Genomic DNA, 21,860 nt, shown 5'->3' with positions numbered 1-21,860 from the left:
AGGAACAAGAGGACGATCTTCTGAGTTCCCGCTCCTTTATCCTTCTGCGGGAGGGCGTGTACCCGTCCCCGATACGCCTACGGGGCGTGGTCTTCCGTCGAGGTGTCTAGGACAACCCCTCTCGGGCGGGGGAAGGCGCGCCCCGGCTACGCCGCTTTGGGCATACCAGCCGGGCTACGCCCACCCCGCCCAAAATGGCTTCCCGGGAGGTTCGGGTCACCCATCCATACGTTCGGGGGGACCGAGCGGTCGCCCCTTTCCATATGGCCGGGATGCCCGCCACCCCCTCCCAACACATATCCCCAAGGATGGGAAGTCGGACAATAGTTGAACTTTTGGAAGGCGGGAGGGAGTCACTCTCCCGGCCGTATTTATTAAAATATGAAACAAAATTTAAAACATTAAATAAAAGTTTCATCATTATGCATTATGTACAATTTGTCATTTATTACATTTAGATGCAGTCATGTACTTTTGGCTAACATCCTGAAAATGCATACACTCTAACTCAAATTGTACATCCTAGCATTAAGGGCCAACGGCAAGGTCTTAACCGGTGTCAGATCCCTACTACCAAACTCCCGCCCTCACTGTGTGAGCGGCGCATGCGCAGAGGGCTCTACCCTCATTGCCAACTGTAACTTCCCTTGTCGTGGTGGGGGCCCCCTTTCTACTCGACGCCATCTTAAGGGTCGTCCGAGTTCCCGTATGAGGTCTCTGTAGGAAGGACAGCGTGGACTCTCCCCCCAACCCCACACTCTCTATCCGCCGTCGCGGATATCCGGCCCCCGGGAAATTAGTAAGGAGGGGCATCTAACCGCCTCCCCCCCTGGGAGGGGCCCATGGCCATCTCCCCATAGGCGCCCCATCCTTAGTGGGTGCCGCCTCCCCGTGGAAGGGGCCAATGGCCGTCTTCCCCCGGGCGCTCCCATCCATTGTGGGTGGCGCCCCACTCTAGGGACCTTGAAATTACTGCTCACCGATCATGACCTTACCGCCACAGACCGGATCGTTGACCGACGATCCGGTCCCCCCCTACTCCTCCTATAGGTCATGCTTCCTCAAACCTCTTAGCCATGCAACAAAGTCTCCTATGAGTAAATCATTCCCCTTCCTGGACAGGTGAACCCCATCGTTCAGATACATATGGTCACCCCGGATACACCCATGAGGAATGACATGCAACTGTGCAGAACGGAACAATCTACCAATCTTATTATTGACCCGTTTAACTGAATGGTTCAGAGCTGACACCGAAAGGCCCCCCTGCCACCTCCTTCTAGGAATCATGTGGGACCAGGCAATCGTGCACCCCGGGACTCTTTTAGCCAACCAGCTAACAGCAGACAAGATACGTTCAAGTAACACTCGTCTACCCAGTGCCACCAAGTCGTTGCCTCCCAGGTGTACTATGACTACAGATGGCGGTGACCTATGCCGCCCTAGAAGTCCCTCGAAAAATGACTCGAAGTTGTCAAAAACGAGCCCACCCTTCCCATGGAAGGCCACTCTGAACCCGTATTCCCCAGGTGCGTGAATCGCGTCACCTTCCTTGAATACGTCACCGGCGCGCCTCACGTATGAGTGGCCCACGACCCATACCATCCTCTCTCCAGACGGTGACCTCTGACCGCTGGTCTCTTGATGCTGGGTCGACCTCCAATTCCGCCCTGCGTGGCAGGCTCACGAAACTGCAAAGTAAACAAAAGACAGAAAACGTGAGTGCATGTCAATTGATCACTTACAACATGTGCAAGCGCACATACCTCTTGAAGCCATTCGAGGACCTACGGCCCAATTGTTTCACTTCCTCAGCACTCTGACCCCTGGCTGTAGCCTCAGTAGCAGCCCCTATCCTAAAGGAGTGGGTCCCAAAATCGCACGGGTCCATGCCCGCGTCAGCGATTGCCAGTGCTAGCACCCTCTGAAACTGAAATCTCGTCAGTGGGGTGCCATCCTTGTGTCGGAGCAAGCTCCCCCCCCAAGCGGCCGCTCTTAGCGCCAAATAGTCTTCCACACACTTCAACGGGCAGATGGGGGACCCACGGCTGCGCTGCACGACAACACTATCTCCAATAGCCCCCTGGTCAGTCTTGGACCTGGCTATCATGATTACCATCGAATCACCCCTTATCTGGATGTGATCCCTGCACAAACCTCCCTCCATATCTCTCTTGTTCTTTGCGACAAGTTCGCTCACCCTCATGGCCCCATGGAATGCCAATGTGAACACTGCCAGGAACAGAACTGCTTCGTAATGGGAGGAACACGTCTCATCCAGCTTTGCTAAAAGCAGAGACAGTCTGTCTAAGCCAATCGGGTGCCTCGTATCTTTCTTGCACCTGTAGGGTCTTTTATGCCGTGTACCTGGGCCATGAAGGAAATGGCCGCCCTATGCCTACCGGCCGTTGCCACTGATCGGCCCTCCCTGTGTAGTGCTACCAGGTACCCCAGGAAGGATTCCTCCTGACCCCAATTCTGACTCCCTGCAGGACCCAAATATGTGCAATAGGAACGAAACGCTCCTTCGTATGCTTTCCTTGTCCTGGGGGCTAGACTCGCTGCCACGAGGTCTTGTAATCCGAGGCACCGATTAGCCACATTGCTTATGGGAATGGTGCTGCCTCTGGGTCTGCTGTGGGCAGATAACCCCTGAATGCCTGTATTTGTGAACGAGAGAGTGCATCAGCCGCATGATTCAGTACACCTGGCACATGTTTCGCCCTGAACAGTACATTCAATCTCATGCAAAGTAGCACAATCTCTTTCAACAATCTCAAGATCATTTTGCAGCGTGCTGCCTGTTTGTTAATGCACTCGACAACAGTCATATTGTCAGACCAAAACACCACTGAGCGGTCCCTAAAGTCGTCAGCCCATGTCATCAGAGCAACCCAGATGGGGAATAACTCCAAGAACCCAATGTTACCTGTGAGACCGTTGGAGTGCCACCATGTTGGCCATGTTTGTGCCGACCATCGATCACCTAAGATGGCGCCAAAACCCACGTTCCCTGCCGAGTCGGTCCATAGACCTAATTCCTCCGAAGACTCTGGCGGGGAGTTCCAGACGACTCGACCGTTGAAGTCCGCCAGAAATGCCAACCAAATACGCATATCCTGGCGAACCTCTCCAGACAGTCTCGTACGGTGGTGACCCTCTTTGAGACCTCCCATAGCTTGCGCGATAGAGCGCGAAAACGGACGGGCCATAGGAATCACCCTCAAGGCAAAATTAAGCTGACCCACTGTTTGTTGTAACTGGTGCAGGGTCACTTTCTCCCCACCCAGGCATTGCATCAAGGAAGCCCGGAACTTGATCACTTTTTCAACTGGTAATCGGAAACACCCCTCCACAGAATCGAGCTCAATTCCCAGAAACTCCAGTGAAGTAGATGGTCCAACCGTCTTACCTGGTGCCAATGGGACACCAAATTCATTCATGAGGATGCAGAAATCATACAGTGCCTGTGCGCAGTTCGTATCCCCGGGTGCCCCCAAAAACAGAAAGTCATCCAGATAATGCATAACATGTCTATGTCCTGTAGCCTCGGTAAATGCCCATTCCAAAAAACAGCTAAACATCTCAAAATATGCACATGAAATGGAGCAACCCATGGGCATGCATTTATCCATGTAATAACTTCCCTGAAATGCAAAACCTAGCAGGCGCTGATCCTGCGGGTGCACCGGCAGCAACCGGAATGCTTATTCGATATCAAATTTCGCCATCAGCGTCCCAGGGCCTAGGTGGTTCAACATGGCCACGGCATCGTCGAACGATGCGTATCGTACTGAACAAACTTCTGGGTCAATGGCATCATTCACCGAGGAACCCCTAGGAGCAGAAAGGTTATGTATGAGCCTAAACTCCCCCGGATCTTTCTTCGGGACAACCCCTAACGGGGAACAGATGAACTCGGCCACCGGCGGGCAAGAAAAGGGGCCAGCCACTCGCCCCACACTGACCTCTTTTGCTATTTTCTTTTCTGCCACGCCTGGGTTGTGTCGTACCGATAACTGGTTTCTACAAAAGGAGTTCCCCCGAAAGTCCCCCGCCGGGATGTGGAAGCCATGTAAGAATCCCTTCCTCAACACCCCAGCGGATACATGATCAGGGTATTTGTTTAACCACGGAATCATAACCATGAGATCAACGGGTGTAGGCAATCGGTCACAAAGGTCCACCTCACTCCTGCTTAGACCCACCTTTTCCTCCCGTCCCGCCATTTTTTGATCTACATGCACTTTCCGGGTGTGAGGAATTCCCACAGCCGGCACACACATGCTTGAACTTGCATGTCCCCTGCGGTCTGTTACAGTTGCCTCGATTGAAGCCCCAACAGACCCCCCCTTTTCCGCCATTCCCGCCAACTCTAGGCTGATAACCCCCGCCTGTCCCTGCTCGAAAGGGCACCCCAGGCTTTTGGCGGACCACTCCGGACCCGCTCCCGCCTGGCGAGGACGTACCTATCGCCCCTGGCAGGAGTTGCTTGTGCCATGACACCGAGTCCAAACAATCCCAAGACAACGAAGCATCATATTCCTTTGCTTTACGGAACTTCATGTCATAGCCTTTCCATTCTTCCCCCTCATACATTGAAGAAAAAATCCATAATGCGATTCTGATAGCAAACCAACTCAGTCATAACCTCAGGTTTACGTTCCCCCATAACTGCGGTAAATATAGAGAAGGCCTTAACCCAGTTCGTCACTGTCTCGTCCACCCTGAACTCGGCCATCTTGGCGCGCCAGACACCAGGGTGCCACAAATCTTTCTGCGTTTTAGCATACTCCATCTCACGATGGTCTGTTAACAATGAAAACATGTTGACATACTTGTCTCCCCATATTAACTCTTTCGTGGCCATGGGAACGTGCTGTGCAACCTTTTCCCGCCTTGAGGGTATCGAGCCCTCCCCCACCATCGGCAAAGCAAGCTTACCCGGATCGGCTGTTGTTGCCGCCGTCTTCTCTTGACCAGCTGCTGGTACTCCAGGCGCCACCTGTGGGGGAACAAGAGGAACACTCGCCCTTGCGGCATCTCTCGATTGCCGTAATTGCTTTATTAGTACCCTGGCATCTTCGGCCGGATTTCCCAGGGTCACTGTGCCCCCCACCTTTGTCTTGAGCCATGCCGTCAACTGTGCGGCCAATTCTGGGGGCATCTCATCGTCCTCGGCCGGGGTGATCACTCTTGGGATCGGCTGGCCTAACTCTGGGTTCTCAGCCGGTATAAGGGGGGTGATGGGAGGTACCTCTGGGACCGTGACCCCCCCCGAAACCGCCCTCTCTTTGACCCTCTTCCCGCCAACCTTGGGGGCAACCCCCGGCAAGGCCGGGCCTATTACCTTTTTCGGCTGACCTGGGTCGTTCAATGCGGCCAATTGCTTCTTCACCTCCGCCAAACCTCTACCGACCGATTGGACTTGACCGAGCTTTCGGTCCATACAAGCCATCCGGTTCGACAACAGGCGTAACACCTTCTCCATCTCGGAACCCTTTCCTGCTTGCTTGCTAGGCATGGTTTCGAGTCCTCCGCCTTTGGTCGATCCACGAGGTCCTGAAATCTGTGTCGAAACTGAAAGAGAAAAAACAGGATTACCACGTTCAAAATTGCTGCTTGTTCCGTCGAGGGCTCACGAGCACGAGTGGGTGCAGCCTTCCGATCCGAGGAACAAGAGGACGATCTTCTGAGTTCCCGCTCCTTTATCCTTCTGCGGGAGGGCGTGTACCCGTCCCCGATACGCCTACGGGGCGTGGTCTTCCGTCGAGGTGTCTAGGACAACCCCTCTCGGGCGGGGGAAGGCGCGCCCCGGCTACGCCGCTTTGGGCATACCAGCTGGGCTACGCCCACCCCGCCAAAAATGGCTTCCCGGGAGGTTCGGGTCACCCATCCATACGTTCGGGGGGACCGAGCGGTCGCCCCTTTCCAGGAGAGTGGTAGTCTTTTCAACAACACAGCAGTCCTTCTTCCTGGCACAGCCTCCACAGTTTCAGAAAAGTGCTGAAGAGTTGGTGTCTGAGTTCCAATATTTATACCAAGTGCCTCCTTTGAAGTGGCCTAAACTTCTAGAAGTTTCTCTTTGAAGTGCACAGGTTTCCTGCATCCTCTGCCCTGGAACAAGTCTAATTACAGAAGTATGTAGCCATTTGTGAGGCAACAGGACACAGTCTACTCAAGTGTATGAAGGCTGTGCCCAGCTCCACCCTCCCATTCTGCCAGTGACGTGGCCCATTCAGGCACGCCTAAGCTCTCTATTGTTTGTGGTTGTCTAGGAGGAATACACAAAGCCTAACTGTCAGATACACCCAGTCATGTGACCCAGAGATAGGCGTCAATCACTAAATGGCTAGGGCATGAAAATGCCAACTTTCTCAAAGTATAAAGAAATATGTTTGGAGAAAAGGAGTCAACGTCTGAAAGGCACCACATTATTAGAACAGCGAGTTCTCGGCAGCGGGTATGGAGGCATTCTGAAAGGACATAGAGAACTTGTGCATTGTAAACACATTTGAATAACATGATGGTTTGATGTTTTGCGTACATATTGGCTGCTGTGGCATTATGATGCATGATGGGAGCGCGAGTTCACAAAGGCATACCCATGGTTAACCTTTCACCTCGACTGTTTGCGCAGGAAGGGGAGAGGTCGAATTAGTTGATAAGTTGGGCGGTAAGAAAGAGAGAGTAACTAGGAGTTCATCACGAACCGGGACTTGTGATTAGGAAAATGTAAAAGCAGGTCCGCATTGTGCGTGATTAGTATTAGTAGGGTTCAACAATAGATTGTGTTATCTGAACTTAAGCATTTAAAGTGATAAAGCCATAGGCATGCATAAATGATAAATATAGCAATTGGCTTAATGTTATTGATAAATAGCGCAAGTACCATGTTATTAAGAACTATGCGAGATCAGAGACCGGATGTTTACAAATATGTGCATGAAAAATGGTTAGAAAGCCTAATTATAGAGTCTTTTGACCTTGAGAATTGTAAGTCAAGATTGTGTTTGGTTTAAGGTTAGGGGTGATTTTAAGAGAATGATTGTTTAATTTGATAATGCCATAACATCGTTTTGAATATTACACATGCACGAGATAGATTTTCAGATTTAAATGTGGGTTCGTGCAGACTAAATTAATGTACAACTTGTTGTGTGAAATTTCAGATACCCCTGACGAAGAGCAAGCAATTGCTCGAAATGCATTGGGTCACGAATAAAAGAATGCTGCTGACAACTACTTTTTGTGTATGGATCATATTTACAAGGAGGCCTGGATGGGCACATGTTGATACGTAAAGTTTCAAAAGCAATTTGGAGACAATGTGGAACAGACGGAATTTCAGAAGATAATATGACAAAGCTAAGGATGGAATATGGATAAAATAGTAAAAGACAAACGGATAAATACATGGTGGATCTAGTATCCGAAATAAATGCAGTGCACCAGGGTGTGGAGTGTGAATGTTGCTCTCCCCACTTTTGGAACTTTCTCAAAGCGGCATTTTCAAGATTATAACTGAATATCTGACTTTAGTATAGAAGAGGAATGGTCATACCAACACTAAACATGAACTGGGTACCTATTCCCATTTGGAAGTTACAGCTTATTAAATATAATTAGGTAACACCAATGTTATCCTATGGGACAGGTAGGCCTTGTAGTAGTGAAAAACAAATGTAAGAGTTTTTCACTACCAGGACATGTAAAACTTAAAATACATGTCCAATATTTTAAATAGACTGCACCCTGCCCTCTGGGCTGTCCAGGGCTACCCATAGCTACTCAGAGGGGTGTCTCGGTGCCCATGCAGAGGTCAGGTATGAAACAGGGTCCTGACATATTAGTTCTGTATGAAAAGCCAGGTATTCAGCCTTTTTGTAAATACTTCAACATTGCTAACTGCATGGAGCTCAAGAGGGAAGTTATTCTAGACTGCTGGTCTTAGATGGCACGTGACCTACCATCTATTCTGGCACACGGAATTCAGGGAGCCATTGCTAGCAATTTGTTGGTGGACCTCAAGTTTCTTGACGGAGCATAAAAGTGAACCTTGCTCTGAGGTAGACTGCACCAGTCTGGTACAGTGTCCCATAAACTAACACTAGTGACTTGAACAAGATTTTTTTCTCAATAGGACGTCAATGGAGGTAGCGCAGAAGAAGGGACATATGTGCTCTAATTGTCAAATTCTGAAGAAAGCAAGCAGGAGCATTTTTGACTACCTGTAATCTATCCAATAGGTGTTCCGGAGTACCAAGATAGAGGGCATTAACATAGTCCAACCGCACGGTCATTAGGGCCTAGATAACCATATTGTTTTGCAGCGAAGGACAGGTAGTGTAGGCACTACTTTGGGGATTGCTGTATACCAAAGCAAGTACCAACTGCTGACTTAATTTGTGGCTTAAAAGACAAACTGTATTCAAATTTGAACCCTAAGCTCTTGACATTGCCTCCCTAAGGGTCTGGAAGGAGGGCATTTTGTGTCCGGTAAGTCTGCCAAAGTTCCAGGGAAGCATCGCCAAAGAAAAACAAATCTGTTTTGCCAGCATTGCTTTTGAGCTGGTGCAAGGCCAAACACTGGCATACTGCAGTCAGGCACATTTTAATCAGCAGCCTTAAAAACTCTTCTCTCTTACCACAGGAAAACAACAGTTGAGTATAGTCAACCTAAGATATAACTTTTGCCCCAGGGCTTCTGCAAACTGAGCCAGAGGAGAGAGATATATATTAAATAGTGTTGGGCTCAAGTCAGAGCCCTGGTAAACTGCCACTATCACTTCACACGGATTTGAGGTATGTAAATATTATATGTGTTAAAAAATATGGTTTGAGCCTGGCTAAAGGTTTCGTTTGCCTGGTTGAAAAAGCAGTTTAAAACTGCACACACAGACTTTAAAAGGCTATTTAAGTGGGTGGCACGATCAGTGCTACAGGCCAGCTCATACCATTTAATGTATAGGCCCTGGGCATAGGTATAGAACCCTTTACTAGGGACTTACAAATAAGTTACATATGTAAATTGTGTGCAAGCCAGTTCTGCCATGCTTTAAGGACAAAGGAAAAGCACTTTCGTACTGGTTAGCAGTGCATAGTGTCCTAAAAGCCATCAAAAATGGGTTCAGGAGGGTGAAGGCAAAAGGTTTGGGGATGACCCAGCAGAAAAGGCCAAGTCCAACAAATATAATACAATACGTTCCTAAAAATCAGCAGAAGAAAGTGCACCGGCCTAATAGTATATTCTGGAGCTGATCACCTTGACGTAATGTAAGTCTTAGTGGCTGAATATTTACTCGCCTGTTTGTGACTCTCTGCTGGATGAATTCCTGTTATTCTTCTTTTCTTTTCTTTTAAAAGATGTTTTCCCCAACTCCGATTTGCTCATTGTCTTTATATTTGTGTCATGCACTCCAAGAGTTCTTTCTGATTTTATATTGACTATCTTAGAAACTATGGGGCATATTTATGAGAGCTTTGCATCATGCTTGCACCATGCAATTTGGTACATGTGTGACGCAAACCTCTAAGTCAGATTTGTAATGCCACGCAAAGCCACTTTGCATGGCTTTGAATGCCTTCACAAATCTGGAGTTAGGCAATGCAGCACAAGCCCTGCATTGCCTTACTCTTCACAGTTCAGTGTTCCATGGGCACTGCGGTGGGTGTTCCCATGCAACTCTCATGGTGTTTTAAGCATTTCAGATTTACAAGGACTAGTAAACATGGGAATTTGCCAAAAAGATACCCCCCCCCCCCCAAGGAGAGGCGTAACAAGTAAAAATATCTTTATTGCTCCTCGTTTTTTCCTTTTTCTATTTGTGGATTGTGACCGACGTGTGATGTGTGTTGGACGGGAACCCCTTTAAAACATATGCAAAACACTCTTCCAATATTTCATAATCGCAGTTCCACTAGATTTCCAAGAGTAGTTTCTGCTCAGTAATATTATCACACATTCTCAGTCCGGAAATATAAATGGCTATAATGATTCTGTGTGTGCTAGCTGCGGGGGATGCGACACGGTGGTTGACTGAGTTTTTGCCGAACTCCAAGCAGAGCGCAGAGTGGCGAAACTCAGCAAACTCCTCCGGCTGAGCCAAATTTACTGCCCACCCCGACTTCTAACATTTATATAATGGCCAGACCCATTGACTTTATTAAAGCTTTCTATATTCCTTCCATTTACTTTGGGGCACTATTTAGGCAGTGCAAATTGAGCATGTAACTATTTTCATGTATATCAATTGGTTTGCATATTAATTCTATTTTCATTGGTCTTAGCACTTTGTCCACCCCATGAATATCTATGTATTGCTTTCTGCTGCATCCATAAACGTGTTCAAAGAGCACATCCTCGCCCATCATTTTCCTTTCTGTTTGATCCTAACAGAAGTGATCCCAAATTTTATGGATTGCTGACCTTCACACGACTGGGTTTATTTCGGCATCATATTCGTATAACGTTTACTCCCCTTTAATTGTTTTTCCTGTAAATAAGCGACACTTAGCATATGGAAAGGTTATATCAAAATAATTAAATGATCACTTGGTGAGACCATTTCAGGAGCTCGGATACAAAACTTGAGGCAGGAGGAACTCTGTAAAGTAAGAATTTGCTATAAATGTGCATGTGCAGAGAAAGATGGAAAAATATTTCCCTGTCACCCCTTCCATGAACTATCAGTCCTCTCCATCACATGTGGTGTTGGGATAGTACCAGTTTTTTTCAATGTGTACAAACAATCTAAATAATAGCTCTAATAATCTGACAGCACAGCACCAAAGTACATATGGGAAACAAATGAGAGTGCTAATATCAAAGATGCAACAGTTGGAAACATCATCAACAGTTTGCATCATCATCAACAGTGTACATCACTCCGGAATACTGGCATAATAAAGCACACTGGAAATGACACACATTTACTCCAGAAATACTAAAATCAAGAATATAGGGTGTAGCAGAAAGGAAGTGAAGTCTTTCGGCGGGGGGTCATCAGGAACTTTTCAATGATATTCATCCTTTATATTATTTTTTACACACTCTAACCCAAAGTAAATGGCAATGTAGTAAAAAGGGACAATAAAGCTATTCTACTTAGTAAGTTCATAAATAGACTATTTGTAAGGGGGTTAAGGTGCTTTACACAGGGATCTGTGTTGTAGGGTATAATAGTGGTAAGATACCTCAAGCAGATAATGCACTTGCTGGTGAGATCTATGTGTTTTAACTCATCATAGGTTTGAAACATTAAATAAATCAGACGGTTTATGTATCTGTTGCAGAGAATTACATACAATGTATTGGACCACTGTTTCTATTCTTGAAAGACAGCTTTTTTGGCTATTGAATATTTATCCTGTGTTGAAACCCTTTACATGTGTGATTTATAAATAACTGATTATTAGAGTATTCAAACATATAGATGCACTTGAGATGCCCACAGAAATATCATTCTCACTGTTAGAAATGGAGGTCTCTAGTTGGCAAAGGTTTGTACCTTTGTCCAAGCAGGGACCCTTATTCCTAGTCAGTTACACTCCTAAAACAACCCCTGCTCACCTCCTTTGTAGCTTGGCCCGAGGAGTAAGGCTTATCTCATAGGCAGTGTGTAAAGCATTTGAACATACCCAACAGTATGTGATGAGGAACCTGAGTACCACCCCACCTCAGACCCAGAACTTGATCAATTACCCTCTTACCTCACTCCCTGTCCCCTTCTCTACTTGCAGACTCCGTCTTACGAACAGGAGAAGTACTGTCCCTTTTAGATCCCTGGGACTCAGTCTACGTCAGCCGATCACGTGAGGTGGTCAGATGATCCCTGGGCCTTCAAACAGGAAGAGGAGACGCTGCATCGACGTTCTCATCGGGAATCCGAATGGTGAAAGAGGGAACTGCCGGCGAGAGAGCGGGACGGTTAGACCTTCTTTGTGGAGCCAGGACCTCGGGAAAGAGAAGTCTTCAGTGCGGAAGAAGAGACGTCAGGAGCCGGTCGAGCGGAAGCGCTGACCCCCGAACTCCAAAGAAGGGAGCCGGACCCACTTCGGCAACGCTCAGGAGGCAGCCGCGACCCAGGAGGGTCGTGGCTTCACAAGGTACGGGGCCGGTTAGGGGCCGTGTGGGGCAGAGGAAACGGGGAAGTGAAGGGAGGGTTAAACGGCATACCGGATCCTTCTGTTCTGGTTGGATTAGAGCAAGGGTACTAATAAAACGCGTGCTTACACTGGTGAAGGTCGGGTGCACTTTCCCTCACTCCCTTTTCCCTGACACTGATTTACCCAGTGGACAACGCTCCTAAAAGATTTTTTTTTCTCTTTCTTTCTCTCATATTTTTCTGGTGGCCTGAGCAGTTGGATGACAAGAACAAGCCCTTCCAATCTGAAACATCTCAAAGCCCGAAGGGCGTCCTTTCTCTTTGAAGGAAGAGAGCGAAGAGAACATTGAGAGAGATTTCTTTTTTTCCTTACATTAGTAGAAACCACACTCATATAACTCTAATAAAGACATACAACTATCTCATACTCTGGTCTCTCTGTCTTCTTCTCCAGCACCTTACACGTGGTGTCAGAAGTGGGATTTGAACATCTCCTGGGTCCAAAACATCAATGGAGAACCTTATCCAACAACCAATAAGGGGGCAGGAGAAGCTAGAATGGGCTGTGGAAAAACAGATGGCCTCAGCCCATGCTGACAGAGAGCTTTTCAAAACCACAATCGCAAATCAGGCACTGATGACCGACCCCAATTGCAGACCCGCACAGGCAGTATTCCTAACGTGTCTCTGCAGAAATATATATCAGGGGAAGACCCTGACCCGTTTTTGTTAAACTTTGAAAGGGCAGCCCACCCAGCAGGCTGGCTGGAGGCCAAATGGCCATTTTTCCTCTCTTCCCTCCTTACAGGGGAAGCGCAAGCCGCTTATCATGTGGCAAATGCATCCGGACATAAAACCCTATCAAGAAATAAAAGAAATATTATTGGACCACCTGGGAATGGATGCTGAGGCGTACAGAGTCTGTTTTAGAAAAGAGAGGGGAACCCCTACAGGTAACCCTAGGGCATTGTATCTCAAGCTAAAAGCAGCCGCAGACAAATGGCTGAAACCGGAGACTCATTTCAAGGAGGAGATCATGTCTCTCATCTACCTAGAACAATTCTTAGAAGCTCTACCATACCCAATTCGACGCTGGCTAAAGCAACACAATAGACTGACAGCTGAGCAAGCGGCGGAAATGGCCACTTCATTTTATAGGGTCCAACCCCATCCCCTGTCAGGAGACCATGAGAAACCTATACGTCCCTCCTCCTCTATGGGAAAATCAGACCGGAAGCCAAACAGACCTAACATAGAACCTGTGAATGTCCGTCAATACAGGCCTGAACCTGTTGCCATGAAAGGTCCACAATGCTTCGAGTGTGGAGAGTGGGGGCATGTGGCCAGAACCTGTCCACGGAAAAAGCCCTCGGAAGAACCGATGGACATAAGTTGCATCCCTCCTACCATACTGTACTCCGAAGAAATGGGCCCCAGTTTTTATGTGAGTGTTCTGGTGGGGGGGTGAAGGTGCGGGCCCTGTTAGATTCTGGCTGTCGCCAGTCAGTCATTCATCAGTCACTGATAGGTACCTCGCTCCCTAAGAATGAGAAGATGGTTCCTATCAGATGTGTACATGGGAACGTGCGGAGCTATCCCTTAGTTCTCCTATCTCTCTCCCATCTGGTAAAACCTTAAAAGCCAAACTTGCGGTCTTACCCTTCCTTCCTGAACAGTTAATCCTAGGTAGAGACCACCCTTCCTTCTTAACCCTCCTAAAAGATAACCTCCAGTACAGGATAGCCCCTCCCACATCCTGTCCCTCCCTCCTCACACAGGCTCCTAGGCTCTCAGACAGAAGCTTTGGATATAGTCAGTAAAATGACCCCACGCTTCAACCCGCCTGGGATCATGCAAGAGAAAACCCACAGCTTCAGAACCCAACATATCCCCTTTTCAGGAAACAGAACAAACTCCTATATAGGATAGCTAAACCAGGAGATCAACACCAGCTCGTAGTACCTCAACCCTTCCAGGAGCAGGTCCTATTCTTTGCCCATTCACTCTTACTTGTGGGTCATAGGGGGGCACAGAAAACTACAGAGATGCTCTTGTGACACTTTTATTTGCCAGGTATCTTTTCCCATGTCACCAAATATTGCCAGGAGTGTGAGATCTGTCAGAGGGCAAATCCCCACAAATCCATCGCGATACCCCTGCAACCCCTGCAACCCCTTCCCATCATCGGCACCCCCTTCAAAAGGATTGGCATGGATCCTATTGGACCATACCCACAAACAAAAAAGGGACTTCTTTATTCCATGGTTGTTGTGGATTATGCCACACAGTACCCTGAGGCTTTTCCTTTACGTAAACCCACTAGTCAAACTATCAGTGATAAACTTCTAGAGTTATTCTCCCGGGTTGGCTTTCCCTGTGAAATTCTAACGGACAAGGGAACCCCTTTTGTGTCCAAGGTTATGGCCCAAGTTTGTAAGTCCCTTGATATCTCTCACATCAGAACATCAGTGTATCATCCCCAGACTGATGGCCTGTGTGAACGCCATAACGCCACCCTGAAGACTGCGCTTACAAAACTCTTGAGTTTGGAGAGAATGGGACATGTTACTCCCTTTGGCGTTATATGTGATTAGAAGTCAAACCCAGACCAGCTTAGGGTGCTGCCCATTCCAGCTGTTATATGGTCGAGAACCCCGTAGCCTGTTAGAGATTACCAAAGAAGAGTGGGAGCAAGAAAAGGAAGAAGAAATTAAAACCTTCCTTGACTATACACAGGGTTTATGTAACCGCCTGCACAAACTGCGGGAATTTGCTGACACTAATTAAGAAAAAGCCCAAACCAAACAACAAATCCTGTATAATAAGGGGAAAAAGTGGAGACGACTAAAGGTGGGGGATTGGGTATTGATCTCTACACCATCCGCTGTTACGAAAAACAAAAGCAGTGTGGCAGGGACCATATAAAATTGTACAAAAGGTCAGGTTGACATCCTACCAGCTTCAAATCACTCCTAAACCAACCCAACTGAATCATATCAATCTTCTAAAGAAGTGGCTAGGACCACTTCCTAAGAGCATACACATGGCCAAGCCTATGACAGAACAGGACACCACACTAAATCAGCTAGTGATTAATCAGGAGCTTTCGCTGGATCAAAAGGAATCCCTACAGGAAACACAACAACCATTTGCACCCTTGTTCTCTGACCTTCCTGGTCATACTTCCCTAGCGGAACATTCCATCCTCACTCAACCCGGCAAAGTGTTTAAGCAAAAGACCTATCGTATTCCGGCTGCCCACAGAAATGCAATAGAAACAGAAATTCAGAACATGCTTTTCCTCGGGGTAATACAACCTTCTCAAAGTGAAGTCCTCACCAGTAGTCTTAGTGCCGACACTGGATAGTTCTGTCCGGTTTTGTATAGGGCAGTCAAAGCTAGTTCCAAATGTGCTTCATACCCCCTTCCCAGGGTGGATGAATTGATCGAGAGACTCTGAAAGGCCCAGTACATCACCACCCTGGACCTCACAAAAGGATACTGGCAGGTGCCCCTAAAACTATAAGACTGAGAAAAAACAGCCTTCTCCACACCATCCGGCTTGTATGAGTTTACAATGTTACCTTTCGGGTTGCACAGGGCACCTGCCACATTCCAACGCCTTATGAACAAAGTTCTGTCCAAGCATCAGGGATACTCTTCAGCTTACTTAGACAACATCGTTATTTTTAGCCCTACATGGGACACTCACCTTCAGCATTGTCGTCTAGTTCTCCAGGACCTTCAGTCAGCTGGGTTACACATTAATGTAAAGAAATCCAAAGCCGGATTCAGAAAGGTCAAATATCTAGGTTTTCTCCTGGGTAATGGATACATAGAACCCCAACAAGAGAAAATCAAGGCAAGATCCCAAGCCCCTTTCCCTACCTCAAAAAAGGAGGTACTGGCCTTTATAGGGTTTCTGGGATACTATCACCGATTTCATACCACAATATTCTGAGTTGGCCACTCCCCTTCTAAAAAAAGAAATAAAACCCAGAGATCTCCTCAAACCCCCCCTGAAGCCCAACAAGCCTTTCTAGAGTTAAAGAGGGTCATCACTTTCCAGTCCAATATTGCGATCCCCAGATTTTTCCAAACCTTTCCTACTGCAAACTGATGCCTCTGAGAATGTATTGGGGACCGTTCTGTCACAAGTCTCCTCTGAAGGGATCGAAAATCCCATCCTTTTGCAATTGTATGACAAGAACAAGTCCTTCCAATCTGAAACATCTCAAAGCCCGTAGGTCATCCTTGCTCTTTGAAGGAAGGGAGCGAAGAGAACATTGAGAAAGATTTTTTTTTTCCTCACATTAGTACAAAACCCCCATATAACTCTAATAAAAACATACAATCATCTCATACTCTGGTCTCTCTGTCTCCTTCTCCACCACCTTACACAGTAATATAGTGAAAACACCACAAAAGGATGCCACACCAGTTTAGAAAAATAGCTGATATTTTATATATCCAAAACAAGATCAAAACGACAAAAATCCACCATACAGTACTTAAAAATATGTACTTTGCAAGAATAACTTTAAATATGCAGTTCCTTGGAGTCGGTAGCTCCATCCGGTGCTACAGCGATACAGAAAACAACAAAATCCAACAGTTCCTGCTGGCTGAGTCGGAGCAGGTGAGTGGTAAGGTTGACAGACTCATAAACAGTACCTTTTTCATTGGGGCCAACACGTTGGTGCTGGTCGGTCATTGTAGCTGGTGTGGTTGCAGTGTGAAGCGGAGCGATGTGGCGTGTGGTGCCTTCAAGTCACGGTGCAGGCATCGGCTCGTTGATGGTCGTCCATGGTGTCGGTGAGACCAGGGGTTCGGAGTGAAGGCGGTGCTCGTCATAGTGCAGGCAACAGGACCGGTTGCGGGAAGCTGGCATTGATCGGTCCGGCTTTGCAAGAAAATACCTACTCTCTAATAGTGGTATTTTCAAACACAGAACATAAAAATCATCTTTACTAAAAGATGCATTTTTACATTCTGAGTCCAGTCATACTAAACTCCATTTCCCTATCTTGTCCCCATGGGAAGTTATATGTCACGACTTGCTGCTTGTGTTCTTGTGTCCTCCACCAGGGGGCTGAACTGTGGGACTATCCAGTGGTCTAATAAGCTTCCAGACTCTCCCCTTCATGTACACACTGACTTCCCGCTATTTGTACTCTCTTTGGAAATGTCCATCCATTCCTAATCCATGGCGGGTTTTGTGGAAGCCAGCCTGCTCATGCTGGAAACTCCATTACCTAGAATTCCCTGCTCACTGCTTCATCTCCACCCCTGCAGGCCAAGGATGGGTGGAGGAATACAGTTCACCTGTGGCTGGCTGCTGCTTGCCTGCTCACACCTGATGGATGTGATTACTGTGAGCTCTTTTAAGCCTCAGCTCCTTTCAGGCCAAGGTTGGTCATTGTAGCTGTATACCAGTGAGACTGATCCTTGTTTGTAGTGTTTCCTGAGCCTTTGATATCCTTGTTTCCCGTGTTTCCTGAGATTCAGTTATTCATTTTTCCTGCACTCCTGCTGGTTTCCTTATTCCTGAATTAGCACTTCCTGCAGTGCTACCTTGACTCCTGAGCCTTAGCTTTCTTTGTTCCTGTTTCTGAGCTGCAGCTATTTCTTATTCCTGATTTGCACTCCTTGCAGTGCTCTCTTGACTCCTTGTTTCCTGAGTTGTAGCTATTCCTGTGTCCTTGAACCAGCACTGCCTGCAGTACTACCTTGACAACTCAGCCTTAGCTTAATTATTATTCCTGCCCCAGCACTTGCTGCCGGATTGCTGTGGACGCGACAGGGAGCTCGATCTTGCTACTGTTGCGGAGCGTACGGATTATCCCCCCCCTCCTTTGAGTTTCGCGAGTCGGGGGGCAGGAGCTGAGAATCCCGAATCCCGAAAAGCAAGCTGATTATACCCCCCCCGCAAGCTTCGCCGGGGACAGGAATCCAGAGGTCGGACCCTGAGGTCGGAGCCGTGGAGGAGCGGGGGCCGCCGCGAGCCGCCGGTGATATCCAGACCGGGGTAATAGAGAAGAGAAGAGAAGGGTGAAGACGGGCGGCACCAAGGACCGCCGAGGGCCGCACTCAAGGGGCACCCCAGTGAGCACACAGTACGGCTCGGCTGGCCCCTCCCCCCCTGTGCCCCTGGCAACTGGCGACTGTGCTATGGTGCTAACGGGCAAGGAGAGCCCCAGCGAGTCGTAGCGAGCCCCTGTGAGTAGCAGCGGAGCGGCAGCCAAAGGCAAGCTGAGGGCCGATGGAATCTGCGGAAACGGAGGCGGTGGCGGTGGGCAATCAGGAGCTGTCAGGAGCTGCGAGCCGCCAGCAGGACGGGGGTGAGTTGGAGGTGTGACGGCAGCTGGCAGCCGGGGGTGGTGGTTAGAACGGGCGAGTGATCGTACCTGCACTCGTACCAGCCCCCGCACCAGCCCCTCCCCCGCCCACGCGCCAGCACCTACACTGTCTCCCGCATACAAGCACCCGTATACAAGCACCCGAAATAGCCGAAGCCGGGCACCCCGCCGAGAGCTAGAGAGCCTGTGCGTCCCCTGGGAGCCCGAGAGCTGAAAACTGAACGGGTTTGTGTCGCGCGGGCAGGAGCCATCACTTTAAAAGATCTTCGGGCAGCCAAGCCTGGTAGTGGCTGAGACGCTCCAAGTAAGTCATTGGAACTGCCGCGAACAAGAACGCGGCGGGTGCCGCCACTGCTGCCGGTACCTGGACCCCCGGAGTGTTTTTTCGCCACAAGAACCCCAGGAATCGTTTCAACCAAACACGGCAGGAACCTGCTGCATAATTTAATCCAAACGTGGACAAATTAAAGATAACTAAATACATAGAAAAAACATCAACAATCACCAAAGCGGCAGGAGGAATATCACCACAAAGCAGCGGCCGCTTTGAGGGTCCCGGCCATTTTTTCGACCCGGCGAGCAAGTGAGGCCGTGATTCAGCCCGGCTCCCGCTCCCTAGTCAACAACCAAGTTTCGCAGGAAGGAGTAATACTAGCTCCAGAAATCGAAAGGCCCATCTACGGCCACTTGCAAATGGCAGGATTGGAACCCACTAACTGAGAGACAAGAAAAAAATCCCCCATTCATTCACCTGGCCAGATTTTGGAGTAGGATCGAAAAAAAAAAGAACGCAAGGCCCCGACCTTGGAAAGGAGATCGGGGAAAATGCGCCAACCTGCGGAAAGTAAAAAAACGCAAAAAAAAAGTTAAGGAAGTCTATTGCGGATGCCAAACCGCCATTGGAAATAGGGTCCCGGCCAAACTCTAGGGAGAGGTTGGTTTCAGCCCCAACCCCGGAACAACCATCGGACTCCAGACAGAAAACCGGTCTCTTAAAAAAATTTTACCTAAAGGATCCAATGGTGTCGATTTATGCACCCACAGCTGAGGCCTGCTAATTGCCAAGCCCTATTGCTCCTCAGAATGCTCTTTCCCCACGGGCCAAAAACCTACAGAATTTGATAGACGACCAACCAGGGTCATCACCCCCCATAGTGCGGTTGGTTCCCTCACCTCAGGGCAAACAGGCGTTAGTAACCGCCCAAGTGCATCATTCCAACACTTCTGCCACCACAAACGGAAACATAGGAGGTGGAGTCATAAAAGTCCCCATAGACAATCTCCTCCCAAAGGATAACCGCGTGATCGAGAGCAAAAGCACTACAATCACGGAGTTGGTAGAAGCTAATGATCACACAAAGGCAATCAAGAGCTGCAAGGAGGGAATCACTGGACATAGTAACTCATCCAACTCGTTTTGTCAAGAAGGTGATCCATGGCTAAAACCCCTTTTTCTATCAAACGATTCCCAACTTGAGGAACTTACTGAGAGAATAACCAAGTACATTGACTCTCAAGGGAGGGCACCATGAAAAGAACATGGTTTTGTGGATCGCCATTTGAGTTATGGTATGCTGGTCTCAACCCCCCGTTGCTACGCGGCAAAAAGTGACCAAGTAAAAACTTCCATAAATGATTGCATTATTATGCCAACAAACCAACTTCACCCTAACCATTCCGCTCCAATTTCAATCTCATCGGGGTGCACATCAGACCCAGAGCTCAAGGATCCAAGTAATCTCCAAAAAGAACAGCCAATCACGCCATGGTTTCAACCCTTGTTGAGCAATCTAGATCAAGCAATAAGGGTGCTGAATTATCAATCAAACAAAATGGAGGTTCAGATTGACCTCATTAAATTAGTGGCCGGCCACATCTCGGGTATCAACGCAAAATTGGACTCCCTTCATCGCTCCTAACAAATGGGGGGCAATCAGAGGCAATCACCAGCCCAAGCAAACAACAGTGTAATTGCGGATGCGGAAGTATACTTGAAAAACTAGCAAGCCTCCCGGCCATTCTGATGGACATCTTGGGAGAGGTAAAACAATCCCACAGCCACAGTCAGGCGAAAGAAACTAAACTCAATCTGGACAAGTCGCTAACAGTCCAGAGTAAGCACATAAATGGTCCCACAAAAAGAAGACCAATAACGAATCAAGAACAAACCTTAAATGAAGTCGGCTTAGGAAAATCAGCCATAGACATTGAACACACACTGCTTTCCCAAAAATCCCTAACCGAGGACAGGCCTACAAAAAAGCAAAGGAAAAAAGCAAGAAAGGCCAGGCTTAAGTACAAAAAGCAACCAAACGCAGACCTTGGCAACATTTTTCCCATATTTAAAACCAATATTCTCCATGAAAATAAATTAAACTCACCGACTGGTCTACCAGAGGGAGAGAAGAATTATACAGACCCATCAGATAAAACAATTACATCAAATTCACCCAGGGAAGGAGGCTCCAGTCAAGGAATTAAAAACACTCCTATTCACTTACGCGGAAACACGAGCCCATCCCCAACTTTAGGTCACAACCCCCAAAGGGAAAAAAGATCGGACCAGCAAAGAGAATTGCAAGAGCAGCATCAAGAAAAATCGAAGTCCGCACAAGTGGCTGGCTTCGGCGGGTGCGAGCCAGCTGAATTTACACTACCTCCGGCAATAAAAAACACAGGCATAAATAGAACACCCAAAAACGGGTCCGATCAGGACACAATAGCTAGTAGCGCGCAGTCTACAGCTACACCATTTGTAAGAAACCCACATGATATCCCCGGGGAAATAGTAGTATCAGGAATCAAAACCGTATCAACTCCCATGCGAGTCACAGTTTTTTAAAAGGAACGTAAATGTTCGCTAATGCAAAGGGAGTCAAGAAGGGTTCCAACAAAGTCACCCAATGTAGGACCAACACAAAAAATAATAAGTACAATTGAGGCAGCACAGGAGGTGACCTACATCTGGCGTGATAGCATCCAACCACACAACACATTACTTCCCAAAGGAGAACTAAGACCAAAGGAGCTTATCCAACTTTCAGAGCCGTTCGAGTTAAAACTAACTTATCCCCGAATATCCGACTAAGGGTCCGCAAGATATTCTCAACTGAGGCAACCTGCTAAAACTATTTAACGAAACATCAGCCCTAAAAGAGATAACTTCAAAGGGCCTTCATTCCGTTGAATTTCAACCTAATGAAAACAATGCGGCAATTGAAGAAACCGTTACAACCTGGGCCTCAAAAGACTTGGTTGAAAAGATATATTCTGCAAGACCCCAGTTTGAAACATGGGGCATTTCCATTATACGACATAAGCGCCAAAGGTATCCCTATCCTTTACAAAACAGAACATGTTACCAAAAAAAGGGAAACGGAAATATTGGACGTCA

The sequence above is a fragment of the Lissotriton helveticus genome, chromosome 12, assembly GCF_964261635.1.
Source record: "Lissotriton helveticus chromosome 12, aLisHel1.1, whole genome shotgun sequence".
Taxonomy (NCBI): Eukaryota; Metazoa; Chordata; class Amphibia; order Caudata; family Salamandridae; genus Lissotriton; species Lissotriton helveticus.
The sequence above is the reverse complement of the archived record's forward strand: the minus strand, read 5'-3'. Positions refer to the sequence as shown.